Source organism: Ovis canadensis, chromosome 4 (assembly GCF_042477335.2).
Source record: "Ovis canadensis isolate MfBH-ARS-UI-01 breed Bighorn chromosome 4, ARS-UI_OviCan_v2, whole genome shotgun sequence".
Taxonomy (NCBI): Eukaryota; Metazoa; Chordata; class Mammalia; order Artiodactyla; family Bovidae; genus Ovis; species Ovis canadensis.
The window spans coordinates 60,913,640-60,941,064 of NC_091248.1; the positions used below are offsets into that span (position 1 = coordinate 60,913,640).

Sequence of the window (27,425 nt, forward strand, 5' to 3'; positions counted from 1 at the left end):
TCTGCTGTTAAGTGAGGAATGATGGGGGCAGGAGGGACAAGATGCAGGAGAAAGGCAAATAGCCTGCCCTCCCCACACAGACCTACCACATCATAGGTGGACGTGGCTGACCCCAGGTTTAGTCATCCCAGTTATGCTGATTTCTGTAGTCTGAGGTTATCTAGCTGGTATCCACTTCTTTCCAAGACAGCGGTGATTAGAGCTCTGGAACTTAAGGACACTCAGTAGCTGAATTAAGTCACATTTTCTCCTTTTAGTGTATTGCTTAATGAACTAATGGGCCCAGGGAAGTCACTGAGGCTGTCCGAACATAATCTGAAAGCCACTTAAGGCAAGTGTAGAGACCCACGTGTGCAAACTTCCAGAAGAGTTTTCAGATACACTCCTTGTTTATGTAAAATTAGAAATACAGAGATTAACCAAATGTGCTGTGTCATGTTAATAGATTTCTTTTTCCATGGTAAATCCAAGGCATTTTATCATGAATCTTTTTTAAAAAGCAAAGGATCATCACTGATTTAACATTTGGCCCATTTTGGTTTCCATAGATCCAGTCTGGATTAACATGCAATTATTTCCAAGATAGTGTATCAGGTCTGCAGCCGTCTTCCCTGTATCTGATGCTGATTTTGAGTTGGGTGGGAAGAACAGGACAAGGAGGTGGAAATACAGAAGTGGATAACTTCCAGTGCATGTCTTAGGTTCTTAATGCTGCTGGACAAAATGGAGAACTGCAAAGAGCTGTGACCTTGAAAAGCACTACCGGGACAGAATTTCAGCTCCAGCATTTTGGTGGAGTAGGGGCTTTGTAGGCAGCAAACCTGGCTGGAAGGGTTGCTCTAAAGGACTCTTAAAGCTACATTTGCATGGCACTTCACATAAGGTTGAAAAATGCCAGTAGACTTTGTCAATGGGAGGGGGCAGCTTTTGGAAATTCAGGCCTGTGTTTCAGGCCTCTTCCAGCTTCTTCCCGGCCCCTTCGGGATAATCATTGTCCTGCTGAGCCCTCTAGTGGCCATACTGGTAACTACAGGAGACTGTGGTGGGAGGGGAGAACGTCAGACCCTGTGGACAGCCCCAAAACACAGCCAGGCACGACTTTGGTGCTCCGTGGAGGCCTGTTGGCGTGGGAACATGCCCAGATGGCTACTACTATGGTGATGATGATTTTGCCTTCATGTCTGCCTCTGGTTATCCCAGCTTAGTTCTGGGATCTGCGGGACCCTTCAAGACTTGCCCTAAGACAATACCCTAACCCCACTGTTACCAGAAACCAAACTGAGTTCCCAAGAGCCTGAAGGGCATCTGACCGGCACATGTACCAACCCACGTTTGTCCCCCGGGGTCCCAGTGTTGACCCACCTGGCTTGAGGGTCAAGGGACCCTGTACTGGTTCCCCAGACATTCAGCTCCAAAAGGGGCAGAACACCAGCCCGCCACCGCCTCCCACACTGTTCCTCAGGGCTTCCCGGGAGCAGTAAGTAGATTACACCTGACTGACACAAGGCTAAATTGTTTTTAATTGTTCTAACCCAGTGGTTTCCAAAGTGTGGTCCCCAGACCAGCAGCGTCAGCATCACCCAGAAACTTGATAGAAATGCAGATGCTCAGGCCCCACCCTGGACCTACTGAATCAGAAACTCTGTGAGAGGGGTCCAGCCACCTGTATCTTTCAGGCTTCCAGGTGACAGTGAGACTTGCCCTGGTTTGAGGTCCCCCGCTAAAAGTAGTGATTCACAAACATCAGTATATAAGTGATGGCAAACTCTCAGCTTATTTAAATGTGGATGCTGACCCCCTCACCCACAGGGATTTAGTAGTTCTGTGGTGAGGATGCAGAAAGATGATTCATAAGCCATCATTCTGTATAATTCTGATGGGAGAGATCCACACACCACCGTGTTGAGGAAGTCTGTTCTAAAAAGAGCAGGGCCAGCTTCACCAGCACAGGTTAGCTTCCTCTCTTAAATAGTGTTCTCGTATTTCCCTGGTCGTGAGAGAAACCTTGGTAACCCTATCAGATACTCCGGGTCTTTGACGGAGGTCTCCTTTGGCAGGTGAGGTGTTGCTGCAGCTGTGAGGAAGATCTCAGTGGGGCCTGTATCATAGTACAACATGAGCCCTTCCTCTGGAAAGAGACACTAGTTACTGAGGGAACAGCAGGAGCAGGAGGCCTGCAGATCCTTGTGGGTCTGGATCTCTGGGTGCTGTGTCAGACTCGACCAAGAAGCTGTGTGCCATCTTGGCTGTGAGCCCATCAGATAGCAAGTTGCCCTTTTCTTTTCCTTCTTGAACAATTCAAGATTTAGTGGTACTTTCTCAGTGAGGCCCAAGACTTTGGTTCATTTTAATACTGTTAGGAGGAAAGAATTTTCAAGACTTGAGGTTATGAGTGCAGTTGGCTTCTAGGCACCTGCATTGATCACTCTAGAGAATAGAGTTCATTTGTTGTGAAGATTCTTGTGAATGAAAAGTCCCAGGTCTTCTCATCACAGCTCTGGGCCCTATTGGGAGATCCAGAGGGGGGCGGAATTGGCCAGTGTTCTTCTATCCCATTGAACATTCCCATTTAAACACACACTGCCCCCCACCCCGCTTCTCTGCCAAGCACCCACACCTTCATGGGGTGCTAATTCACTGGGCTGTGCTCTGAGAAGACTCTTAAGCACATTTCAGGACCCCTAAGCACTCACAGTTTCAAGAATCTGACAAGGACAGAGCGAGAGATGTGGTACTGACATTTCTTGTCTCCACCCAGGATTCTCAGTCCTTGTCAAGAGGCTTGTGTGCACGAGTGTGTCTGCTTGGGGCAGCATCTTTACCAGGTCAAGCCTCTAGTCTTTCAAACCACGTGGGTAGAGCAGGCAAAAATGCTCACTCCCTTTCTTCCTTCCCTCCTCCTCCTTTCCTCCCTTCCTTTGTTGACACTTTCTTTCCATCTTCTTCCCTCACCCATTTCCTCCTGCTTCCTTTCCTGTGTTTTCTGTGCTTCTGTGAATTTCTCCAGCTTTTTCTCCCCTCTCCTCTTCTTGTTGGGCCTCCCATAGTCCTGAAAAGCAGCTCCTCCACCCCACCCCAGGGGCCCCAAGAGCCTCACCAGGATTAACTGCTGAAACCACAGGCATCCTGCCAGGCAGGGAATGTCACCTTAATTTACTGTAAAGCATAATTAAAAGACAGATCTCCCGTCTCCCCTCACTCAGACAGAGGGAGACAGCAGGGAAGCAAGAAAGGGAAGAGCAGCAAAGGAAAATTCAAAAAGAAGCCACAAACAGTGTCGAATTTTAAACTCTGTGTTCAGAAGGAGTGCAACCCACACTGTCCCCAGCCCTGGGGTCTGGTAAAAGCACCAGGCTTAAGTCGGCAGGAAGCAAGAGGAAGAAGAAAAGGGGAAAATGCTGCAAACAGGGCAGTAGTAAAGAGAAGAGAAAGCTTTTGTCCAGAGAATAATTCTGCTCTTCCCAGGGCTGTCCCTGGGTCAGGAAGGACCCCATTTGCTAGTTGGGATGGGTGGGGCCGGCCTCGCAGGTGGGTAGCGCCGAGCCTCCTCTTGCTTCCTTGTTCTTGCTTCTGTACCTGGGGCACTATGAGTGCACGACCAGTGCAGTCCCAGAGGGTCCCAGGCTCAGAAGGGCCCCATGCTTGGGGCTTAATGCTCTGCAGCCCCATCTTGAAACCGGGTCCTGCTGCAGCATGTCTGGTGGACAGTGGATAGGAGGCCGCGACTCAGTGAGAGAAGAACCTGTTGCCCGCCCTGACCCATTACCTAGTGCAGAGGTCGCAGTACCCGGGGTGGGGGGGGGGGGTCCACCCATCTGCTGAGGGCTGGCGATTCCCACCCGTGTATCCCATGATGGGAAGGGGAGAACCCCAAGGCCTTCCCCAAGCCAGGGAACAGTGTGACCATCAGCTAGCGAGAGAGGGAACAGCCATCAGGCATGAGAAGCATGCAGGACAGGGCTCCTGTGTGCCAGTGAGGCTCTGAAGTGTCCCCAAGCCAGAGGCCCAACCCAGCCACTCTCTGGAGCCCACTCTGTGCCTGGGGAACCCTCTCTTCCTTCCCACTCTTCCTGAATCTGTCTGTATTTACTTTTTCTGGCCAGCTTAAGGTACCCCCCAGGGACAAAATTTATTTGTGTGATTTAAGTGATTGCACAAATAAGTAAAATGCTCTGACATTTGCATTTAAAACTAGCATTGCACGATGTAAAAACACGTGGTAAAATTCATGCTGTTTAAATTTTTAATTTTTATTTACTCAGAGGGACATTAAATTGGAAGTAAAAAGCACCATGGCCAGTGGTGGTTGCTCAACAATGGGAATGTATTTAATACAGCTGAACTGTATTGCTTAAGATGTACATGGAGAAAAAAAAAAAAAGATGTACATGGAATGTGTAAATGTAAAAAAAAAAGGTTAAGTGGCAAATTTTATGTTACACGTCTATTACCAATAAGCAAAAAGAAAGAGTGGAAATTAACATGAAGAGGCAAGAGAGAGCAACCACAGGAAAAAAAAATGAAACAACTTTGTATTTTAATATCTTGAATGGCACTTTTTTCTGCTTTTTGAACGATTTTCATCTAACACTGAGCCTGCAAATGGTGCAGCTCACAGTCCCTCCTGACTCGCACATGATCACTTAGAGCTTACACAGTGTTACAGAGCAAATTCTAATCCTGGCGGCAGCGGACAGGGAGGTCCCAATCTATGACTAAAAGCAATTTCAGCCTTTGTCAACATTCATCTACAGGCAGAAAAAAAGGAGGAAATATAAAAATGAAAAAAACAGAGATTCTTGCATTTAGATGAGCACCCATCACATTCCTAGGTAACCTCAGATAAGCGCAGGGCAGTGTGAGAGTTCTGGGGTGAGATCAGTTCATTAACTGATGAGAAAATGTCTTCAAAAAGCTTCTCACACGTAACACAGATTCCTCTGTACTTCCAGTATATGGCAAATGATTTAGGTCATTTATCAGCCTCCTGTCTGAAGTCTGGTGCCTCAAAGATAATAAGATTATAACACCTCACCACTTTGGTATGATATAAGGAAATAAAACATATTTCAGTGCAGAAAATATCTCTGGAGTACCATTTGTCTAAGTAAAATTTGTGGTGCTACATTTTAAACAAGATTTTTTTAAAGAATGTAGTAGCATCGTGATCCTTACAGGTTAAGAAAATTTTGGCTAAACTGAGGCCTGCTATGTTTACAAATTCATCCTAATTACTCTCTGTGGACCAGTAACTATCCACCCAAACACAGCTTTCTCTGCATTCCCATGAACTCTGGTAAGCTCTTTAGGCAGTCATGGGAAGCTTAATATGTATTTCCTGTGAAATCATACCATTCTCCTTGATCAGCTTATCCCAGCTTTGCAAATTTAAAAAATTTCATTCCTGGCATCAACAGCCTGTTAAATTAGTTCTGATTAATAATTGAATCTTAAGACCAGTTCAAGGCAACATCTACAACAAGAGATTAGTGGGGAAGGCAGAGTGGTACCTTGTAGCACCATGTGGTAATAAAACAGACTGGTGACCTCAACTGGAGGTGAAAGGTAGTAGCCAGACTCTGGGAAAGTGTAATTCCTTAGACAAACCATAGAAATACACAGACATGTCTCCCCTACAGACTGATGAGCCTAGCATTTATTTCCTAGTAATATACATATATTGCTGATCTAGACGCATCCTTCCTGGACTTGGAGTGTGACTGCAGGTCATAAACCCTCTTGGATTTTGCATTATTTATAATGGCATTGCAGAGTATTTCTTCCTTTAATTCTGAAGTGGAAAATTCAATCATCCTGAAATGTCAGACCGAGGAACAGATAGACTTCTAGCTTAACAATCGAAAGAATAGCCCTTCTGGAGGTTTTCCAGCCAGACGATGTCCACACAACTCTAGATCTTTGTAGCAAACCCTTTAAGCATGTCCGTGCTTGTACCACCCAACTCCTAGGGCTCAAGTTCTGAGCCCCAGAATTTGCCTGGCTCAGACCTTCCCAACCCAATACATGACTGAAGGGGATTTAATTTCTTTCACTCTTTCACTCACTGAAGAAAGAAAGCAACCGAAAGGTAAAAGAACATCAGCACAAATCACATTAAGTAACCCCTGGAGTTTCTCAGAGGAGGCCTTTAGGCTGCCCTAAAGTATTGTGTCAGAACCACTGGGGGAACTGGTTTAAAATCCTATGGCCTGCGTTCCGCCCAGATCTACCAATTCTGATTCTTTGGGCATTTCTTAGTTAACTAGGAGACTTCCCTGGTGGCTCAGATGGTAAAGCGTCTGCCTGCAATGTGGGAGACCCAGTTTCTTTTTTTTTTTTTTTTTTTGGTTTTTTTTATTTTTTTTTTTTATTTTTTTTTTTAAATTTTAAAATCTTTAATTCTTACATCGATCACTGGGTCGCGAAGATCCCCTGGAGAAGGAAATGGCAATCCACTTCAGTATTCTTGCCTGGAGAATCCCATGGATGGAGGAGCCTGGCAGACTACAGTCCATGGGGTCGCAAAGAATTGATCACAGCTGAGCAACTCACTGTAGTTTCCGGAAGTCAAGGGCAGGTTTCTTTCAACATTCGTCCTCTCAGTAAGCACCAACTGAGGAAGTACTGTGACTTGGGCATGGTGCCGGCTTCTGTGAGTTAACAGATCCTCATGCCTTCTCTCTGAACAGGGACATCCTGCAGGTTTGGTGTACTTAGGAAAACCTCAGGGTGCAAGCCAGGATTGAGAAGTCAGTCTTTAGGAGGATCAGAGAAAAATGTAACCATGATAATGGCTAAAAGACTCCCACACCCTTACATCGTTGTGATTTGCCATATGCCAGAGGCTTTGCCTGTATTCTCTCATTTCTTAAAAAATCATCTGTGAAGTAGGCACAAGTATATTGTCCTACTTTACAGATGAAGGTAGCTCAGTGGAGCTGTCTGACGAGTCGACAGTTGAACATGGATTCACTCTCAACAGTCTACTTCCAGAACACAGGCTCTTCTTCACCACTACTCCAACCATCGTGGTTGTTTTCCTTTTCCTAATAACGCAGAAACTAGGAGGTGATGCTGTGAAGCATGTACCACCATGTGGCCCCCCAGTTTCTATTCCAATGGTGATTTGGTGTGTATTAAACCCATGAAGCACCAGCGCATGCCAGGCTCTGGGGATACAAAATGAATCATCGTTTGTCAAGAAGTTCCCAGTTACCAAAATGTTGAATCATATAGAAAGGCCAGAGTTAAAACTCAGAACCCCCAACTTCCTTGAGCAGCTTTGAGCCCATTGAGCTGCGTGGCTTGCCTTCCTAAAATTCTCTCAGGGGACAGAGCTTCCAGCTCCCTTGCATTAGTGTGATGTCAGAATAATTGCCAGTTTAGCTGTTCTTACTCAAGCAAAACTGCTCCTGGGGGCAGTAAATTTGGAACTGAAGCCTCTTTGTTATGCAAAAAGATAAATGTAAGATAAATGTAATTTTTACATCTTTCAGTGTGTTAAAGTCCATCATTTTCCTTCCTCCTGAATACTGATAAAAATTTACTTGGCTTCCAAAACTGGCCCCCTCATTGTCATCCCTAAAAACAAAGAGCGAAGCTATGCCTGAGAACAGCAGGGAGATTTTCTGACTGAAGGGTCTGCAGGAAAGAAATGGTGCATGTGGTTTGCAATCATTACTGTGTAGCAGCTTCTGTGGCAGTTAAAGTCTACTTAAAATAAGTTGGCAAATTCTAGCCATGTCCCAGCCTGCTGTGAAGACTGAATACAAACCAGGCTATCTCACTGTCAATAGGAAAACCATGAAAGTATCTTAGAGACCCTTTAAACTGGCCCTGAAAATAAGCATTGCAGATGTTTTTCACCCCAAACCACCCTAACCAATCTGTAAGACTTTTTCTCACCCCTCTTACATTAACGTGTTCCTGTGGGGGCTTCCTGGGGGCAAAGCAGCCCTCAGGGCTCAAGTCCCTGACCTGGGGCAGGCTCTTACAGCAAACTACAATTCACAAGCCTCCCACCCACCCCTCACAATTTGGTTCCTGAAAGCAAAGCTGCATCTAGAGACCTCTCCTCCTAAACTTAACTGTAGACAGAGAGCATGTCTTGCCCTGCCCTCCTCAGACCTTGTCAGCACCCAAAGCTTCTTCCCCCACATTGAGAACCCCGCATGCAGGATCACCACCAACACCCCATCTGCTTTCCCCACCTCTGTTCCTAGGTAGCCAAGCATTGCTGGAGAAAGACCCAAGACAAACCACCCCTGAGCACTCATCCATCTCCCATGGGGACCTCCTTCATCTGCTCCCTGTTGGTCCTTCACATTTTCCTTCCTGAAATGACTCCAAACTGCTTCCCCTTTGCTCAGGTTCAAAATACACCTCCACCCTCGGTGGACCCAACCAGCCCTTCTGCTGGCATGATGCTCATCCAATAACAACCTCAGATCCCCTCCTGTCCATCTCAGATCTTTACTGGCACACTTTTTATCCCCTCACCCCTGAATCCATCCTATTTCTATCCCAGAGATTCCTCTTCCTCCTGAGTTCTTTTTCTTTCAACTCCCTATTCTCTCTCCCCTGCCCCAGCCCCTGGGAACCACCATTCTACTCTTTGCCTCTATGATTTTGATGACTGTAAGCTGTGTGGAATGTCATATTGCTGAATAACCGTATATGGATCCAAAAGATTTTGACAGGTTGGCTCTAACAGCATGAAATTCAACAGAGGTCAATATAAGGACCTGACCATGGTTCTCACCATTCAACCACACAGTCAGAGAGGTCCTAAGTCAAGAGTTATATGGAGGAAAACCACGGGGATTTAGTTAAATGGCAGGGCCGCTGGGCAACAATACTGTGAGGGAAAAAAAGCTGATGGAATCTCAGGCTGTAAAAGATAAAATGTCTAGAGCGAGGAAGGGAGTGTCCCCCATTTAACAGTATTTGAACCAGGTCTGCAGTACTGATTTCAGCGGTAGACACCACATTTAAAGCAAGCCTAGAGAACACTCCTTGAGCGTTCAGAAAGAACTGAAATGATCAAAGTACCTGAGACAGGTCCTCTGGCCGTGTCCTAAGGGCTCTCCAGAGGAAGAAAGACCTTCTGGGGAGGTGATTAGGGGAAGTTTTCAAGTCCAGTGGATATGGAGATGAAAATTCCAGCTTCCTCTCTTCACATCTCTTCCATCACCAAGATCTTTGATGATCTTCACCTGCCCAGAACTAAACTCACCATACAGCACATTAAAGTTGAAAAGCCAACATTCATTCTTGTAGTCACAGAAAAAGAAAGTATTCAGCGATCTAAGGAAAGTTTAAAGTTTGGAAAACTTGGAATACAGGACAACTTTGTTGTGGCCCTGTGTATGGGGTACCCACTACAAATCAATCAATGGCAAACGTCATTCTTAACTGTGAAACTCTGGAAGTCCTCCCTTTAAGGTAAAGGACAAGATGCCTTCACCACAAGCTGTCATTGAGCATCATTCTATAGGTCCTAAGAAAGTGTCAAAAAAGAAAACACTTGGCCCATAGAAGAGAACAAGAGATGGGTAGAAAGGACGTAAGACAAAGGTTTGATACCTAACTGTATAGGTTACAGTTACAGGACCTTGGGAAATTTATTTAACCGTGTCTTTTTCTCATCTATGAAATGAGCAAGGATGTCTGCCCTAAGGAGGTTTTATGATGGCTCTGCCTCTGAGGGGACACAACCAGATTCCAAAAGGAAACAGACGCCCGCCATCAGAGTAATTAAGAGTTGACTGAAGCAACTATTTACAAAGATGTGGGGAGGACTAAAGAACACAGAGTGGTGGTGAGGCGTCCCCAGGTCACCAGCAGAGGGAGCCGTTACGTAGGGAGTGGTTACAGAAAGCTGCAGAGACGAGCTTTGGTGGCTGGCTGCAGGAGAGGGCTTTTCCCAGGAGAAGGATGCTACCACAAACCTGTGGCTCTTACGAGAAAAAAATCCCCTAACTGCTCTCTCTTCCGGCCTCCTGCCAGTGTTTCCTGTTGGCTGCAGCTAAGAGGGCAAAACAGGTGGATTAACGCAATCGAAGGGGATCAGCCTCCTAGGATGTAGGGCTGGGTGGAGAAGGGATCCAGAGGAGCCACTGGAAAATATCAAGCGAAGTGTGTAATACACTTTGATCGTCCTCACTCCTCCCAGTTGCATTTTCCTCATCAAGCAACAATGATTTGTACATTGAGAATGGCTGAACCATTCTTGTACTTCTTAAAAAAGCCTCAATTCAAAGGAATTCATTATTTTATTTGATTCCTGTAGCACTTTATTCAGTAAATGGGGCAGTGGCTTTTATACTGAGACTTGAAATTAAACAACTTCAAAGACCACAGAGGTTCTAAGGCTATAACCCAGATTTATTAGGCTTGTGAAATATCCCAAAGAGATGGATGCTAAAAAAGATTATTTGAGGATGGACTCTTTGAGTTCATTAATGAATCTTGCTTTAAAATTTATGTATTTTTGTCTGTGCTGTATCCTCATTGCTGCTCTAAGGCTTTCTCGCTGCGGGAAGTGGGGGTTTCTCTTCATTGCAATGCTTGGGCTTCTCATTCCAGTGGCTTCTCTTGTTGAGCACAGGCTCTAGGCACTCGGGCGTCAGTAGTTGTGGCTCACCAGCTCAGTAGTTGCGGTTTGCAGGCCCTAGAGCATGGGCTCAGTAGTTGTGATGCATGGGCTTAGTTGCTGCAAGGCATGTGGGATCTTCTCAGAGCAGGGATAGAACCCATGTCCCCTGCATTGGCAGGCAGATTCTTTAACCACTGGACCACCAGGGAAGTTCAATGAATCTTAAACGTTATCATCACCCAGCCACTTCTATTGGGCAGAAAATTACATCTCCAAAAAAGGCTCTGACTCCACTTATAATAAAGTGTATGTGTATATATGTCTATATATTACTTATAATAAAGGATATATATACAATAAAAGATGCATATATTATTAAAAGAGAAAACTCAGAACCAAGGAATGGAACCAATTCAAATATGCTAATCATAAAAGTTACTCTAGTTGCTGCAGCTGAGTGTCAGATTTGATTCTGAGCTTCTTGGCATCAGTAAGCACAGTTCTCATTACACACTGATAAGGCTGCATTGGAACCCAGCTTTCTCTGACCTCAGGCACAGGATCACACTGCCATTCCCCTCCAGCCAACAGAAGGTTTGATGTTCTGGCCTCAGTTATTTGCAGAAGGGCAGGTCTACCTTTCTGTGTATGAGCTGCCAATCTTGCCCTAGGTTCCCGGTCCCTAAGTGGGTCCCAGATCTGACTGCCTCCTCCTGCAAAGCTCAAAGCTGGTCATGGATCTGAACCTGCAGCACCCCAGGCCCAGCTTTTCAAGGCACTTTAACCATACCTCCCCGTGGTCAACCTGGAAGTAGGTATAGCCAGAGAACACTCATCCAGAGAGGGTCAGAGGTAAACCCTCTCTCTGTCCCTGTCTGTCTGTCTGTCTGTCTGTCTGTCTGTCTGTCTGTCTCTCTCTCTCTCTCTCTCTCTCTCTCTCACACACACACACACACACACACACACACACGTGAGCAGCTGCCAGTGTCAGAGCTAGGAGAGGAACCCAGCTGTTTAGAAGCCCAATCCCAGGACAGCACATGTGGGAAGATGCTGTACAGCATCTGAGAGTCTGCAAACAACCTTCACTGTCTCAGAGGTGGACAGCAAAGCCCATTTATGCAGAGCTGCATAATGCTTTAATTGCCCTTCATATTTGGCTTAATGGGTTTCTCTAATTGGAGCCCCTAATCTGCCCTGAAAAGAAATAAGAATAGAAATGGCTTTGCGTTATTGATTCCAGATCATATTTTCCTCGTTTTCCTTGACCTCTATTTAACTTCTCTCTCTTCCTCTCAAAAATCCTATAAAGTGAATAATGCAAATGATGAGTAGAAGGTTGATCTTCTAGTTGGAAACATTTCGATTTATTTTTATGTGTGTGTTGAATTCCATTCTGGCCAAACAAAATTGACTCCTCTGCCTCCATTTTCAAAGCACATCTACCGAAAGGCGTGGTCAGTAACCAGTTACAAATAGAGCAGCACCGTGGCCACCTCTGCATTTGCTTCAGTGACATCAAAGGTTGTCCAGAGTGAAGCAAGCCAGAAAGAGAAACACCAATACAGTGTACTGACGCATATATATGGAATTTAGAAAGATGATAATGATAACCCTGTTTGCGAGACACCAAAAGAGACACAGATGTATAGAACAGTCTTTTGGACTCTGGGAGAGGGAGCGGGTGGGATGATTTGGGAGAATGGCATTGAAACATGTATAATATCATATATGAAATGAATCGCCAGTCCAGGTTCAATGCATGATACTGGATGCTTGGGGCTGGTGCACTGGGATGACCCAGAGGGATGGTACAGGGAGGGAGGTGAAAGGGGGCTTCAGGATGGGGAATACGTGTATACCCGTGGCGGATTCATGTTGATGTATGGCAAAATCAATACAATACTGTAAAGTAATTAACCTCCAATTAAAATAAATAAGTTTGTATTTTAAAAATAAATAAATAAAATGCAAGCACTGTGTTTGCAGGATCTTTGCTCTTATACCAGCTCCTCTTCAGTTGAGGTCTGTGTGGCAGAAACCCTGAGCTGCCTTGGGGCAGCTTGTAGTCAGAATGTCAGGGTGCAGTGAAACAGGCAGATGACATTTTTACTGAATAAGTACTGCATGCCAGGCACTTTCTTTCAATTGTCATCATTTAGTTCTAACCTAACCCTATGGGATAGGTGAGATTTATTATCCTTATTGGAGAGGTGATAACGCAGGCCCAGAGACATCAGGTTACTGGCTCAAGCTCAAACCGTGAGTCACTGGCTGGGTCAGGATTTGAACCCAGTTTTCTCTGATTAGGAAGCCCATTTCCCCTTCCTTTGGCCATGCTCCTCATTCCACTTCATCTCTGGGGGAATGAACTTCATAAAACTGGGATCACTCGTTCATAGTACACAGGCAGCCCTAGAGAGGAAGTTTCTCATGTTTTGCTGAGCAGGTCTCCTCCCTGATGCAGACACATGTGTTTTTCTGAGAGGAAAACCGAAACTCCATCTTTTAACTTAGTGTTATTTTTAATTTAGGTCCTACTATTCTTTTTCTCACAGTCTCATCTTTATCTTTCCTGTCACCTTTTGTCCTTCTCATCTCTAAAAGTATTTCTCAATTTCCCTTTTCCCCTCTTAGCTAATTTCTTGCACAGTCAAGAAATGTGTGGAGGAGATTGCATTTAGCTGATTATTCACTTAAAATGTACCAAATCAGATACTAAATGCCAAGGAGCAATAGACAAGAAAGCCATTAAGTACCAGATGCTCCTGGAACTCAGCAGGGGAAATGGCTGAGCAGGCCTACAAGGGCCAGGATAGCGTCCAAGAATAGTTTCCTCATCCAGAATAACTCTCCCTTACACCATCAGAGTTAAAGCCTCACGGCCACTTTTTGGATGTGCTGATGCTCGTTCAGGAGTGGGAATATGTGTCATGTTCAGGATCACAGACTCTGGACCAGTCAAACCACCCACGATAACATCCCAAGCCCACCACCCTAGCAGTAGGACCTTGGACAGGTTCCTTTCCACGCCTCCCTTGTCCATCTGTAAAACGGGGATGTTAATACTTGCCTCTTGGAATTGTTCAGGTGTGCATGTTCATAAAGTGCCCAGATCATTGCCTGGCATAAAATTAGCAGTGTAAAACTGTTAGTTCTTCCCCTTCACTCAGTCAACAAATATTTTTTGATGCTACAACCACTAATAGCTAACAGCGTGGTGTTTAGTGATCACACAGACAGTGTGCAAATCCTAGGGGGGCCACTGGCCAACCCAGTGACCACAGTTAAGCTGCTCCCCTTCTGTATGCCTGCTTGCACGCCGGTGAAATGGGAATATTGATACATGTCTCATGGGGCAAGGGATAAGATGAAAATGTATGAAGGCTCTGAGCACAGAGCCTGCCTCACTCATGACAGAGGCAAAATAAATGGCAAATGCTAAATGCTAATGTCATTGTAGGCACTGTACCAGGTCCAAGAAGTGACTTTATGAAATTTCAGCTAGGTGGAAAAGCCCAAGCAGAAAATTCTACCAGTCCTAGAGCAGGGGGCCTGGGACAGCAGGAACTTCACCCAAGACTAATGGCCCAGTTTGTGTATCGAGGAAAGAACCTCAGGGTAGTTTACTTAAGGACTCTGACTTCCTCCTGGATGGCCAACTTGAGATGTATCTAAACTGGAACTTAGAACCTGGGTGTCTGGAGGACTTGGCCATTCCCACACCTTCCTGTGTAAAAGATGTGTCTTCAAAAACCCTGCAAAGAGGAGGAAAGGATCTCAACTGGGAAATCGTCTTCTCACCAATGAGTGAGGCCAGGAGGCACTGTATGGGCAGTGTGGATGTACCCAGTCCTGAGAGGCCCAATTCTCTAGTTCAGCGTGGGGTGGGAGCAAGTAATGGCCGTGGACTGAGAGTCAGCCTCACTGGCTGAGGCCCCCCGGCCACCCAAATGCTTGATAAGGGTGTCCTTTTTATAGCCAGCGCAGGTGGAAGCACTGGGCTGCTTTAAACTTTGCAAACGAAGAGAAAATAGGAGAGTGTGTGTGTTCATACGTGTGTGCGTGAATATTTCTGTCAGGTTTATTTAGTCTTCAGCTCATCTTCCCAAAAGGATCATGTGTCAAGTAAACATGTTGTTGCTAAGATTATTTTCAAAGAAAAACAGCAGCAGATGATCCTATTAAGGAAAAGAAAAACCTGAAACCAGTTTGTTGATTTTTTCATTCTGATTTTTAACAGTATATGATTGTGCTCATTCATTCACATACACACACACACATTTTACTTATTCTTCTGCATATTTCCAAGGATTCAAGGATTTAGAGCAAACTGCCTTCATAGAGTGGGAGATCTCAGAATGGGAGACATGGCCCTTGGCAAGACTTTTAACTGTGTTCATTTTACAGAGATAGTCTTGGTCTTCTCAGAATATCACAAAAAAAGTCTAACAGGTTTTTCATGGGGGAGGTGGCAGAGGAGGGAAGTGAGTCCTTTTGTAAGCTCAGAGATCCCTAATTGAAACCGGTCCGTGGGGTCTTCTCTCATTGATGAGACCACTGATGTTGGGGTGAGCAGAAGGTAACCCCAGAAATGTGATAGAACTCCCAAGAAATGTCATCCATAGCTGGCAGCTGCTCTAATCTCATTTCTCTAATTCTTTTTATTATTAGAATGTTCAAAATATTAACCTTACTCTGGATATTAAATTAATTTGGACAAATCACAGTTGATGCCAATTAGCTGTGCTGAAGAGCATTTCCTCTTAATACTACAGTTCATGGTTACACATAACTGCAACCTAATTTATTTGCTTTAATTAATATTTGACATATATAAAAAGAGATGGGTAAAGTAAAATAAAGTAAAAATAAAAAAATTTTTTTAAAAAGATGGGAGAGATTTTTCAAGAGTGTCTTTCTGCTGACAGTGTTTTAGTGCCTAAAAGGGAGCCTGTTTACATTAAAGTAATTCTTTCTTATGTTCAAATGAGCTGGTTTTCAGGAGGCCCTCAGAATCATAACACATACATGTGAATTCACACTTGTTCATTGCCCCTCATCTCATGACGTTCAAACTTTGCAGTTTGATCCTTCTTGCAGAGAATACTTTTATGTGAATTATCCTTTCAACTTATAAGGTGAAATGCTCATTCCCCATAACAGGGCAGGCCTGGGGCACAACTGTGCACTCAGAATGTATCTTTGGTGGCCCATCCCACCTTGTCAGTGCACCCTTTGCCCATCCTCACACTCCTGCCACCCTCCCTCCAACTCACCAGATCTGTGGATCGATGTGGGCTCTGTGCTTCCTGGCCTGAGTCTTTCGAAATTTACTACTCCTGTGTTCTGGCAGGTCATTAAATCTGTTACCCAACTGATAATAGCTCCCAGATAGCATGTCTTCATTGTAACCAAGACCAAAGTCTTAGGGATGTTTAATGGTGATAATGTTGCTTGTTACAAGCCGTTTAGAATTCTTTCAATTATGTGGCAAATAAAAACATCACAACTCAACACCCAGGGAAAAGGCAAGACGATCCCCAGTTTATAGATAGCTACTGATTTAATCTTTATTTCAATATTTATCAATCATTTCTGTGTGTTCTGAATTGCACCAAATACTAGAGATAGCTGAATATCTATATTTCTAAAGCTTTCCCCACCCCAGTCTTGCCCAAAATCATTTCCTTGCATGTTTCTCACCCACCCCCGACAGGCAAGACTGTGAGCTCCTCCTGGCAGCTCCTTTTCATCCTGGGAACCACACTGCCTGGCACAGTGTAAACTCAATGTTTGAAAGATGGTTGGACTAAAGAATTCCACTGTTCCATTTGGGGAACACTAGGTGAAAAAGAGATTTCTCAGACAAACCACAAGTAGAGGGAAAGTATTTGGAAATTATATACCTGATAAGTACATACAAGTACCTATGGACTTGTATCCAAAATATGTTAATTCTTTTTTTTCCCACTATTTTTTATTGAAGTACAATTGATTTATAATGTGTTAATTTCTGTTCTACAGCAGACTGACTCAGTTATACATATATATATATATTCCTTTTTATATTCTTTTCCTAAATTACAGTTTACCCCAGGACATTGAATATAGTTCCCTGGACTATACAGTAGGATTTTCTTGTCCATCCATTATATATGTAATCTACTAATCCTTAACTCCCAGTCCATCCCTCCCCTTCCCCTTGGCAACCACAAGTCTGTTCTGTGAGTCAGTTTCTGTTTCATGAGTTTAGTTCAGTTCAGTCACTCAGTCGTGTCCAACTCTTTACAACCCCACAGACCGCAGCACACCAGGCCTGCCTGTGCATCACCAACTCCCGGAGTTTACTCAAAGTCATAACCAATGAGTTGCTGATGCCATCCGACATCACATCCTCTGTCATCCCCTTCTCTCACCTTCAATCTTTCCCAACATCAGGGTCTTTTCAAATGACTCAGTTCTTCGCATCTGGTGGCCAAAGAATTGGACTTTCAGCTTCAGCATCAGTCCTTCCAATGAATATTCAGGACTGATTTCCTTTAGGATGGACTGGTAAGATCTCCTTGCTGTCCAAGGGACTCTCAAGAGTCTACTCCAATGACACAGTTGAAAAGCATCAGTTCTTCGGCGCTCAGATTTCTTTATAGTCCAACTCTCACATCCATACATGACTACTGGAAAAACCATAGTCTTGATTAGATGGACCTTTGTTGGCAAAGTAATGTCTCTGCTTTTTAATACGCTGTCTAGGTTGGTTGTAACTTTTCTTCCAAGGAGTAAGCATCTTTTAATTTCATACCTGCAGTCACCATCTGCAGTGAATTTGGAGCCCAAAAAAATAAAGTCTGTCACTGTTTCCATTGTTTCCCCATCTATTTGCCATGAAGTGATGGGACCAGATGCCATGAATGTTGAGCTTGAAGCCAACTTTTTCACTCTCCTCTTTCACTTTCATCAAGAGGCTCTTTAGTTCTTCTTCGCTTTCTGCCATAAGGGCAGTATCATCTGTGTATCTAAGGTTATTGATATTTCTCCTGGCAATCTTGATTCCGGCTTGTGTTTCTTCCAGCCCAGCATTTCTCATGATGTACTCTGCATATAAGTTAAATAAGCAGGGTGACAATATACAGCCTTGACGGACTCCTTTTCCTATTTGGAACCAGTCTGTTGTTCCATGTCCAGTTCTAACTGTTGCTTCCTGATCTGCATACAGATTTCTCAAGAGGCAGGTCAGGTGGTCTGGTATTCCCATCTCATAGACAGGTTCATTTGTGTAGTATTTTAGATTCCACATAAAAGTGGCATCATTTGGTATTTGTCTTCTCTTTCTGACTTACTTCACTTAGTGTGATAATCTCCAGTTGCCTGCATGTTGCTGCTAATGGCATTGTTTCATTCTTGTTTATGGCTGAGTATTACTCTATTGTGTATATACACCACACCATCTTTATCCATTCATCTAGTACGTTTAGATTGTCTCCATCACTTGGTTATTGTGATTAGAGCTGCTGTGAACATAAGGGTGCATGTATCTTTTTTTTTTTACTACAGTACTAACACATTTAGTATTTTTTTCACATATGCATAATCTGTTTTTAAAATTTTATTGGAATATAGTTGATTTACAATGTTGCATTAGTTTTGGGTGTATAGCAAAATGAATCAGTTACATATATGCATATATCCACTCTTTTATTTTGGATTCTTTCCCCATGTAGGCCATTACAGAGTACTAAGCAGAGTTCCCTATGCAATACAGTAGGCTCTTATCAGTTATCTGTTTTGTAGTAATGTATGTATGTCAGTTCCAATATCCCAGTTTACTCCCCCTCCCCATCCCCTGGTAACCATAAGTTTATTTTCTACATTCGTGACTCTACTTCTGTTTTATAAATAAGTTCATTGGTACCCCTTTTTTAGATTCCACATATAAGCAATATTATATGATATTTGTCTTTCTGTGTTTGACTTACTTCACTTAAAGTAACAATCTCTGGATCCATCCATATTGCTGCAAATGGCATCATTTTGTTCTTTTTATGGTTAATATTCCATTGTATATATATGTACATCTTATTTTATACATTCCTCTGTTGATGGACATTTAGATTGCTTCCATGTCCTGACTATTGTAAATAGTGCTGCAATATTGAGGTGCCTATATCTTTTTGAATTATGGTTTTCTCTGGGTATATGCTCAGTAGTGGAATTGCTGGGTCATATGGTAGTTCTATTTTTGGTTTTTTAAGGAACCTGCATACTGTTCTCCATAATGGTTGTACCAACTTACATTCCTACCGAGAGAGTAGAAGGGTTTCCTTTTCTCCACACCTTCTTCAGCATTTGTTATTTGTAGACTGTTTTTTTTTATTGTTGAATGTGTGTGAGCTGTTTATATATTTTGGAAATTAAGCCCTTGTCAGTCACATCGTTTGCAAATATTTTCTCCCATTCTGTAGGTTGTCTTTTCATTTTGTTTATAGTTTTCTTTGCTGTGCAAAAGCTTATAGGTTTGATTAGGTCTCATTTGTTTATTTTTGTTTTTATGGCTATTGCCTTGGAAGACCTAAGAAAATATCGGTTTGATAGTGTCAGAGAATGTTTTGCTTACGTTCTCTTCTAGGAGTTTTATGGAGTCTTGTATAAGTCTTTAAGCCATTTGGGGTTTATTTTTGTGCATGGTATGAAGGTGTGCTCTAACTTTATTAATTTACATGCAACTGTCCAACTTCTCCAGCACTACTTGTTGAAGAGACTGTCTTTTTCCCAGAGACTGTCTTTTTCCCATTTTATACTATTGCCTCCCTTGTCAAATATTAATTGACCATAGGTGTGCAGGTTTATTTCTGGACTCTGTTCTGTTCCATTGATCGGTATATTTGGTTTTGTGCCAATACCACACTGTTTTGTTTAGGGTAGCTTTGCAGTACTGTCTGAAGTCTGGAAGGGTTGTGCTTCCTGCTTTGTTCTTTCTCCTCAGGATTGGTTTGGCAAGTCTGGGTCTTTTATGTTTCTGTATAAACTTTAGGATTATTTGTTCTAGTTCTGTGAAAAATGTCATGGGTAGTTTGATAGGGATCACATTAAATCCGTAGATTGCTTTGGATAGTATGGCTATTTTAACAATATGAATTCTTCCAATAGCATTGGGTATCTTTCCATTTATTTCAGTCATCTTTAATTTCCTTTATTAATCTTAAATCTCAACCAAAGAAGATCAGGTAACCCAGTTTAAAAACTGAGCAAAGGATTTCAGAATTTCTCCAAATGATATACATAAAATATATAGACGGCCAATAAGCACATGAAAAGATACTCAGCATCTTTAGTCATTCAGTTCAGTCACTCAGTCGTGTCCGACTCTTTGCAACCCCATGAATCGCAGCACACTAGGCCTCCCTGTCCATCACCATCTCCCGGAGTTCACTCAAACTCATGTCCATCGAGTCGGTGATGCTATCCAGCCATCTCATCCTCTGTCGTCCCTTTCTCCTCCTGCCCCCAATCCCTCCCAGCATCAGAGTCTTTTCCAATGAGTCAACTCTTCGCATGAGGTGGCCAAAGTACTGGAGTTTCAGCTTTAGCATCAGTCCTTCCAAAGAACACCAGGGCTGATCTCCTTTAGAATGGACTGGTTGGATTTCCTTGCAGTCCAAGGGACTCTCAGGAGTCTTCTCCAACATCACAGTTCAAAAGCATCCATTCTTCGGCACTCAGCTTTCTTTGCAGTCCAACTCTCACATCCATACATGACCACTGGAAAAACCATAGCCTTGACTAGACAGACCTTGGTTGGCAAAGTAATGTCTCTGCTTTTGAATATGCTATCTAGGTTGGTCATAACTTTTCTTCCAAGGAATAAGCGTCTTTTAATTTCATGGCTGGAATCACCATCTGCAGTGATTTTGGAGCCCCCAAAAATAAAGTCTGACACTGTTTCCACTGTTTCCCCATCTATTTCCCATGAAGTGATGGGACCAGATGCCATGATCTTCGTTTTCTGAATGTTGAGCTTTAAGCCAACTTTTTCACTCTCCTCTTTTACTTTCATCAAGAGGCTTTTTAGTTCCTCTTCACTTTCTGCCATAAGGGTGGTTTCATGTGCATATCTGAGGTTATTGATATTTCTCCCGGCAATCTTGATTCCAGCTTGTGCTTCTTCCAGCCCAGCGTTTCTTATGATGTACTCTGTATGTAAGTTAAATAAGCAGGGTGACATGAATCAAAACCACAGAAAGATACCATTTCCCACCCACTAGCATGCATGTGATCAAATAGAGTGTTAACAAAGATTTAGAGAAATTGAAAACCACATACATTGCTGATGGGAATGTAAAGTGGTGTGTACACTAGAAACAGTTTGGAAATTCCTCAGAAAATTACACAGTTCCTATATAACCCAGGAATTCCACTCCTAGTTATATGTACCTAACAGAAATGAAAACCTACATCACCAGTAACTTGTACAAGAATGTTTAGAGCAGCGTTACTCATAATAACCATAAGTTAGAAACAAATACTATTCAGCTGAAGAATGAATACACAAAATGTGGCATGTTCATACAGTGGTATACTATTTGGCAATAAAAAGGAATGGAGTCCTGAATTATGCTACAACATGGATGAACCTTCAAAACATTTTGCTAAGTGAAAGAATCCAGTCACAAAAGATAGTCGTGTGTTCCATGATTTCTTTTATAGGAAATGCCCTGAATAGGCAAATCCAGAGAGACAGAAGGTAAATAAATGAGTGTTTCCAAAGACCAGAGGGAGGGGAGAAAGCAGAGGTATGATGTTTTTGTGGTGATGAAAATATTCTACAATTAGTTAGTAGTGCTGGTTGTGCAACTCTATGAATATATCACAAATCAATGAATTATATTCTTTAAGTGGTGTCTTATGGTATGTAAGTTATATCTTAGTAAAGCTATTACCAAGAAAATAGTTTCTCTTCCACAAGACTTCTCAGTGAGTGGTAAAATCCTCAAGAGGAGTGTATGGTTTATATTTTATTTAGGGTACCTAACTGTTCTCATTTTCCTGAGACTGAAGGCGTTCCCAAACATAACGGTCAGTGGTAAAACTAGAAAAGTCCTAGGCCATCCATGCAATATTGGGGACATACTTACAGTAAAAAAAAAAAAAAAAAGTTCAATGTTTATCTGACATGTAAGCATCCTCTATTTTTATTTGCTAAATCTAGCAACACTAATTTTACAGGATGATCCAATTTGTCTAGATCACGTAGAAGCAGAGATCTAGAGTTAAGTTTAAATCTAAGAGACCAACAGTGTTTGAAGTTAAGGAAGAAAGCTCCCAAAGCATTTTGGAACCTTAGCCAAAACTATTACCAAATAGTTCTTCAGAAATCTCTTTTCACAACTTTCTGCCTCAAGTTCTCTCATTTCCAAGGTCTACTGCAAAGGGTTCGTGTCAGAGGACTCTTTAAGAATGATATTAATAAATAGTTACATGAAATAATGTGCTTCTTTAAAGTGTTTCATCTTGGATGAAGCATAAACTAGTTCCTCCTGGCATCTGAGTACATGATGAACTGTATTGTAAGTAAGTCTATTTTTAGCTCACTAGTGTTTTGGAAGACAGGCTGTTAAAAATAGAAGCAGGTCTAGTAGAGTAGAGAAGCAAGAGTGCTTTTCCTCACCGATTAATGAAAATTAAGCTGGTCCTCTGAGCCCAGTACTCTTGCCTGGAAAATCCCATGGACAGAGGAGCCTGGTGGGCTGCCGTCTATGGGGTCGCACAGAGTCGGACACGACTGAAGCGAATTAGCAGCAGCAACAGCAGCTGAGCCCAAATGGTTGGAGGGAAGGTGTGTGCCGCCGTATGATCAGGTTAAAAGGCTGTGGCTTGTAATTTGGAAATTAGCATGTCATGTGTCACTGAGGCAGAAGATGAGGGACGTAACTGTAACGCGAGTTCCCTGGAAATGCATAGATACAGGAAGTCAAGGGCTTGCATGTTTGACCAGGTGAAAGGCGCTGTATTTTAAGAATCCTACTCGTGACCTTGGAAGCCAGGGCTCAATTCAGTGATGGTTCTTTCCATCACTTCTCAGCACTACAGGTTAGCAGCCACCAGGAGGCACCAAAGCAAGGCCATTCCGAAGGACGGCGTCTGACACTCCTGAGCAGCGGGGTGATCATCACAGCCTCCCCTTTGAGATTCCGTGCCCAGTATGTACCTTTCGGCAAAGCAACCGGGTGGGTATGCGCATGGATTTACAGTCAGCCGGTCAAAGATTTCAAACGTGCTCTGGCGCTTAGCACCCTTGTGGCCTCTTTAATCCACAAACAAGGATTATAAAGTACCTCAGGCAGAGGCAAGTGATAAGAATTAAATGAGTCAGTGTCTGGAAAGTGCTTAATACTTAATCCCGTGCTTTTTGCGTCGTAAATTCTCAGTTCCATAGTACACCCTGGAAGCCGCTAGGGGGTTCCGATGCGAACAAGGTCACAGAGAAGGCATTAGCTTTTTTTCATTCCCTTCCATTCTAGGATCTCTTCCCCCTTCCTCTCTCCTTCAGAGATCCTGAGACCTGCTTCAAAAGTCTTCCTTCTGACAATCTGCCAAGGACATTCTCCACAGAAATACAGTTATTCCCAAAGTTCTGTTCAATCCTCTCTACCCAGTGTTTCCCCATGTGGTTCAAAAGCCGCTTGCATCAGAATCATCTGGATCCAGGAAGTGGGGATTTCTGGGGATGGAATCTAGGACTCTGCATTTTAATGAGCTTCCAAAGTCAATCTTACGCATGATAAAACTTGAGACTCTGCTCTATTCCTAGTGAGATTTTTTTAAACAGAGAATATAGTACACATTGATCTCAACCAGCTGTTAACTGATTATCTGATTAAAGTAATTCACACTGAACTGCGAAGAACAGATAAACTCCCCTTTCAGAATTGGCATTCTGGCGTTTTACAAATCTTAATGAATTCCCAATTAGTGAAACGTCTGGGATGGACGTTTAAAGTAAAATGACCTTGCCAGTGACCCATACCTCAGGGGAAGCTTTCTTATGTCCTGGAACCCCAGGCTCACTGACTAGTGGAGTGGAGGGAAAAGAGAAGGAAGAGAAGAAGGCAAAGGAGGAAGAGTGGGAGATGGAAGGTTAAGAGAGGAGTTGGGAGAGGGGTGGACAGGAAGAACCACCCTCCCAAATATCCCCACCCCAACAGCATGTGTGCTTCAAGCTCATCCAAGTACAGAAGGTCCCAGCTGCAATCAGTTATACTCTATCCCAGAGACATCACAACTGAGGCTTCTATTTGCTACTCAGTTTATTTTTTTAATACGAAACTGCCCAATTGCCCAGCCTAATATAAAGCTGCTACGGAGTAATAGCCCCTTGTTCTTTGTTGCTCCCAGACCATTTCTTCTCCCTCTAGGTGGCTATGACCCAGCCTCCAATTATTGGGTGTTCCCCCCTTCTCTCTTACAGCCCCTAAGTGAACTCTTCCTAGCTCATGATTTTAAATACCATCCACACAACTGGTGTTTCCTAAATACCTATCTCTAGTCCCAACCTCTCCCCTTGCTGTCCAGACCCTTGTGTCTAACTGCCTTCTCTATGCCTCCCCCTGTAATTGTTGTTCAGTCACTCAGTCGTGTCCGACTCTTTGGGACCCCACAGAGTGCAGCACACCAGGTTCCCTGTCCTTCACCAACTCCCAGAGCTTGCTCAAACTTGTGTCCATTGAGTCAATGATGCCATCCAACCATCTCATCCTCTGTTGTCCCCTTTTCTTCCTGACCTCAATCTTTCCCAGCGTCAGGGTCTTTTCTAATGAGTCAGCTCTTTGCATCAGGTGGCCAAAGTATTGGAGCTTCAGCTTTATAACCAGTCCTTTCAATGACTATTCAGGATTGATTTCCTTTAGGATTGACTGTTTGGATCTCTCTGCAGCCCACGGGACTCTCAAGAGTCTTCTCCAACACCATAGTTCAAAAGCATCAATTATTTGACACTCAGCCTTCTTTGTGATCCAATTCTCACATCCATACATGACTACTGGAAAAACCATGGCTTTGACTATATGAACCTTTGTCAGCAAAGTAATGTCTCTGTTTTTTAATACACTGTTTAGTTTGGTCATAGCTTTTCTTTCAAGGAGCAAACATCTTTTAATTTCACGGCTGCAATCACCATCTGCAGTGATTTTTGGAGCCCAAGAAAATAAAGTCTGTCACTGTTTCCATTGTTTCCCCATCTATTTGCCATGAAGTGATGGGACCAGATGACAAGATCTTAGTTTTTGAATGTTGAGTTTTAAGCCAGCTTTTTCATTCTCCTCTTTCACCGTCATCAAGAGGCTCTTTAGTTCCTCTTTGCTTTCTGCCATAAGGCTGGTGTCATCTGCATATCTGAGGTGATTGATATTTCTATCGGCAATCTTGATTCCAGTTTGTGCTTCATCCAGCCCAGTGTTTCTCATGATGTACTCTGCATATAAGTTAAATAAGCATATGACAATATACAGCCTTGACGTACTCTTTTCCCAATTTGGAACCAGTCTGTTGTTCCATGTCCAGCTCTAACTGTTGCTTCTTGACCTGCATACAGGTTTCTCAGGAAGCAGGTACAGTAGCCTAGTATTCCCATCTCTTTAAGAATTTTCCACAGTTTGTTGTGATCTACACAGTCAAAGGCTTTAGTGTAGTCAATGAAGCATAAGTAGATGTATTTCTGGAATTTTTTCTGCCTTTTCTATGATCCAACAGATGCTGGCAATTTGATCTCTGGATCCTTTGCCTTTTCTAAATCCAGCTTGATGCCTTATGACCCAGCAATCCCACTGCTGGGCATACACACCGAGGAAACCAGAATTGAAAGAGACACATGTACCCCAATGTTCACTGCAGCACTGTTTATAATAGCCAGGACATGGAAACAACCTAGATGTCCATCAGCAGATGAATAGATAAGAAAGCTGTGGTACATATACACAATGGAGTATTACTCAGCCATTAAAAAGAATACATTTGAATCAGTTCTAATGAGATGGATGAACCTGGAGCCGATTATACAGAGTGAAGTAAGCCAGAAAGAAAAACACCAATATAGTATACTGACAAATATTAAGGAATATAGAAAGATGGTAATGATGACCCTGTATGCGAGACAGCAAAAGAGACACAGATGTATAGAACAGACTTTTGGACTCTGAGGGAGAGGGAGAGGGTGGGATGATTTGGGAGAATGGCATTGAAACTTGTATACTATCATGTAAGAAATTAAGTGCCAGTCTATATTCGATACAGGATACAGGATGCTTGGGGCTGGTGCATGGGGATGATCCAGAGTGATGATATGGGATGGGAGGGGGATTCAGGATTGGGAGCTTGTATACACCCATGGTGGATTCATGTCAATGTATGGCAAAACCAATACAGTATTGTAAAGTAAAATAAAGTAAAAATTTTTAAAAAAATCCAACTTGAATATCTGGAAGTTCTCAGTTCATGTACTATTGAAGCCTAGCTTGGAGAATTTTGAGCATTACTTTGCTAGCATGTGAAATGAGTGCAATTGTGTGGTAGTTTGAACATTCTTTGGCATTGCCTTTCTTTGGGATTGGAATGAAAACTAACCTTTTCCAGTCCTGCGGCCACTGCTGAGTTTTCCAAATTTGCTGGCATGTTAAGAGCATCATCTTTTAGGATTTGAAATAGCTCAACTAGAATTCCATCACCTCCACTAACTTTGTTCATAGTGGTGATTCCTAAGGCCCACTTGACTTCACATTCCAGGATGTCTGGCTCTAGGTGAGGGATCACACCATCATGGTTATCTGGGTTATTACGGTGTCATTTGTTTAGTTCTTCTGTGTATTCTTGCCACCTCTTAATATCTTCTGTTTCTGTTAGCTCCATACCATTTCTGTCCTTAATTGTACCAGTCTTTGCATGAAATGTTCCCTTGCTATCGCTAATGTTCCTGAAGAGATCTCTAGTCTTTCCCATTCTGTTGATTACCTCTATTTCTTTGCATTGACCACTTAGGAAGGCTTTCTTATCTCTCCTTGCTGTTCTTTAGAACTGTGCATTCAGATGGGTATATCTTTCCTTTGCTCCTTTGCCTTTCACTTCCCTTCTTTTCTCAACTATTTGTAGGGCCTCCTCAGGCAACCATTTTGCCTTTTTGCATTTCTTTTTCTTGGGGATGGTTTTGATCACTGCCTGCTGTACAGAGATATGAACCTCCATCCATAGTTCTTCAGGCACTCTGTCTATCAGGTCTAATCCCTTGAATCTATTTCTCACTTCTACTGTATAATTATAAGTGATTTGATTTATGACATACCTGAATGGTCTAGTGGTTTGCCCTGCTTTCTGCAACTTAAGTCTGAATTTGGCAATAAGGAGTTTATGATCTGAGCCACAGTCAGCTCCTGGTCTTGTTTTTGCTGACTGTGTAGAGCTTCTCCATCTTTGGCTGCAAAAAATATAATCAATCTGATTTTGGTATTGACCATCTGGTGATGTCCATGTGTAGAGTCATCTCTTATGCTGTTGGATAATTTTGAGCATTACTTTGCTAGCATGTGAAATGAGTGCAATTGTGTGGTAGTTTGAACATTCTTTGGCATTGCCTTTCTTTGGAATTAGAATGAAAACTAACCTTTTCCAGTCCTGTGGCCACTGCTGAGTGTTTGCTATGACCAGTGCATTCTCTTGGAAAAACTGTTAGCCTTTGCCGTGCTTCATTTTGTACTCCAAGGCCAAACTTGCCTATTACTCCAGGTATCTCTTGACTTCCTACTTTTATATTCCAGTGTCCCATGATAAGAAGAACATGGTGTTA

The 27,425-nt window shown here is 43.0% G+C and overlaps 1 protein-coding gene and 1 long non-coding RNA gene across 4 annotated transcripts in view; one reads left to right on the top strand and one right to left on the bottom strand.

Annotated features, from left to right (window-relative positions):
• LHFPL3 (LHFPL tetraspan subfamily member 3) overlaps positions 1 to 27,425 on the top strand; it is a 650,964-nt gene that overhangs the window by 565,604 nt on the left and 57,935 nt on the right. The gene's annotated exons all lie outside the window — the stretch shown is intronic.
• Positions 18,002 to 27,425, bottom strand: part of LOC138439284 (uncharacterized) — a 73,332-nt gene continuing 63,908 nt past the window's right edge. For both annotated transcript variants that reach the window (XR_011256666.1, XR_011256665.1), the window contains one exon: positions 18,002 to 20,788. This is a non-coding gene — a long non-coding RNA (uncharacterized lncRNA). The remainder of the gene's footprint in view (positions 20,789 to 27,425) is intronic.